Source organism: Benincasa hispida, chromosome 9 (genome assembly GCF_009727055.1).
Source record: "Benincasa hispida cultivar B227 chromosome 9, ASM972705v1, whole genome shotgun sequence".
NCBI lineage: Eukaryota > Viridiplantae > Streptophyta > Magnoliopsida > Cucurbitales > Cucurbitaceae > Benincasa > Benincasa hispida.
In genome coordinates this window covers 27286898-27289920 of record NC_052357.1, presented here as the reverse complement: position 1 = coordinate 27289920, position 3023 = coordinate 27286898, and positions in this window count along the sequence as shown.

Here is a 3023-nt window from a genome sequence, read left to right as displayed (position 1 = left end):
GCTGTTTTAGAAAAGTCTTTGACAAATCGTCTGTAGAATTCACGTGCCCCAAGAAGCTTTGTATAGCCCTCATGCTTTTTGGAGGTGGAAGTTTTTCAATTACTTCGATTTTTTCTTTGTCCACCTCCAACCCATCCCAGGAAACCTTGTGTCCCAACACTATGTCCTTCTTTACCATGAAATGACATTTTTCCAGTTGAGCATCATATTCGTCTCTTCGCATCTCTTCAGTATCTTCTCCAAGTTGGCTAGACAGACTTCATAAGTGTTCCCATAAACAGAGAAGTCGTCCATAAAGATTTCAACATAGTCCTCAAGATAATCTGAAAAGATGGCCATCATGCACCTTTGGAACATGCTTGGCGTATTGCAGAGGCCAAACGGCATGCAACGAAAAGCGAAGGTCCCATATGGGCAGGTGAATGTGGTCTTGTCTTGATCTTCTAGAGCTATCATAATTTGGTTGTACCCAACATAACCATCCAGAAAGCAGTAAAAATAATTTTCAACTAGATGGTCTAGCATTTGATCGATGAATGGCAGAGGGAAATGATCTTTCTTTGTGGCCGCATTCAGCTTGCGGTAGTCCATGCAAATGTGCCATCCAGTGATGGTCCTTTGCGGTATTAATTCATTATTTTTATTCGGGACTACCGTCATGCCGCCTTTCTTCAGCACACACTGCACGGGGCTGACCCACGTGCTATCTACTATAGGATAGATGATGCCCGCATCTAACATTTAATGATCTCCTTTCTGACGACTTCTTTCATCGCAGGGTTGAGTCTGCGTTGATGTTCAATCATTGCTTTGTGGTCATTTTCAAGACGAATGCGGTGCATGCAGTACGCAGGGCTAATTCCTCTAATGTCAGCAAGCGTCCAACTAATTGCTCGCACATGTTTCCTGAGAATGCTCATTAACGCATTCTCCTAGTCTTCGTTGAGCGCAGAGGAAATGATAACTGGCAACTTCTCATTCTGCCCAAAATATGCATACTTCAAATGGGCTAGTAGGGTCTTCAATTCAAGTGTTGGTAGCTTCACTAAGGAAGGTTGTATTTTTTTTTTTTTCTTCTTTTTATGTTGGCTCTTCTTCTTGCTTTGCGATCATTTATTCTTCCTTGCTTGTTTTTGTTATGATCGCATTACAGGCAGCAATGGATGCGCTGGTATCCTCTTCTTCATTTTTTTCATCAAACTTTTCTTCTTCAATCACATTCTGGTCATCATCTGAGTCATGCAGGTCTTCTTCATCCGGAAACTTCATGGCACGAATTACGATAAACTTGAGCTTCTGTCCATTGATGCTCAAAGTGATTTCTTCTTTATGCACATCAATTTGAGCATGACCCGTTGATAGAAAAGGTTGCCCCAGAATGATGGGCGTCGACCTCATAGTCCAATATAATGAAGTCAGTTGGTAGGATAAACTTATCAACGGTTATCAGCACATCCTTCATCTTACCCTCTGGATGCACCAGAGATCTATCGGCCAGTTGAAGAGTCACTGTTGTGGGCACAAGTTGCCCCACATTCAATTGTCTAAAGATTGACAGCGACATCAAATTTATGTGGCTCCCAGGTCACATAGGGCTTGCCCAATGTATAGTCCTCCTATGGAGCAAGGAATGGTAAAGCTCCCAGGATCACTCATCTTCGGTGGAATTATTAATTTGGAACTTTGTGTTAATGCCACTGTGGAAAATTTTCCAGCTCCCCTCTTCTTAGTTACCATATCCTTCAGAAACTTGGCAGAGGCAGATATTTCCTCAATCGCTTCAGTGAAAGAAATATTAACATGTAATTGTTTTAACATAGATAAGAAGCGTTGGTACTGTACCTCTTCGTTCTTTTTCTTCCTTAGTCTCTACATGAAAGGGGGTAACTAAACTTTTATGGTTCCCGTCTCAGTTGGCTTTGAGGTCAACACAACCTTTGTTTCTACTGCTTTTTTTTCTCTTTCTTCTTCTTGCTTCACCGCAACTTTATATTCTGCCGCAATGGGAGGTGTTCGACTAAGCTTCTTCTTTTCTCCCTCCACAGTCTTCTCACTTTGCAATGTCACATTCTGACATTTATCTTTACCTGATCCCCCCGGGTTGCGTGGAAGTTCAGTTGAACTTGGCAGAGCCCCTTGCGGTCTACTCTTTAGCTCACTCGCAATCTGGCTCATCTGTAATTCTAAATTGCAGATGGGCGTAGCCTGACTCTGAAGCACCATTTCGTTTTTCTCTATGTATTGCTTCAATAGGCTTTCCAAGGAAGAGGATTGTGGTGGTTGTGAGCTACTTGCTTGATTTCTCGTTTGACCATTGTTGCGTGGGAAGAATCCTGGTGGCCCTTCTTTCTACGCCATAGGTTGGAAATTCTGTTGCCAAGGAGTGATTCTTCGCTTCATCATACGTTTTTTATCAAGCAGAACGCACAAGCGGCATCCACAACATTATGGCAACGGTTTCGGCGACATGCGGGATTAAAACGCCATTGATTAAAAATCCATCGGAGTAGCTACAAACCCATTTAGGTTGGATCAATCCTGACTTCAACCTCTAAGATCTCCACGGTCATACCACACCTTGGGGTGAGGCATTACTACTTCCATGTTCGTTAGTGTTCAAAACTTGTTATACACCAAATCGATGTATCTGCTCACCGTTACTCGATATCAGCCATTACTAGTGTATGGACGGGAGAATTCTTCGAAAGGAGTATTAAGTGCCCATTTTCGGCCAATTCTCCATCATCTCTTCTTTTCAACTAGCTGGCATTCTCAGTTAGGTGGAAAGTATTTCTTCATAACTTCTCCGACGATGTTCCCAAGAGTGAGTCTCTCGGTGTCGAGAGAATACGCCCATTTCCTAGCCCGTGATTTACAGAAGAAAATGGGAACAACGTTAGTTGAACTTCTTTAAGCAGAGATGTTGGGGAACACAAAAGTATTGCCAGATTTCAAATATAAGCTTCGGAGTGGGCGTGCGGATCCTCACACGCCTTCCTCCGAATTGTCTTCTGCAGTCTAGT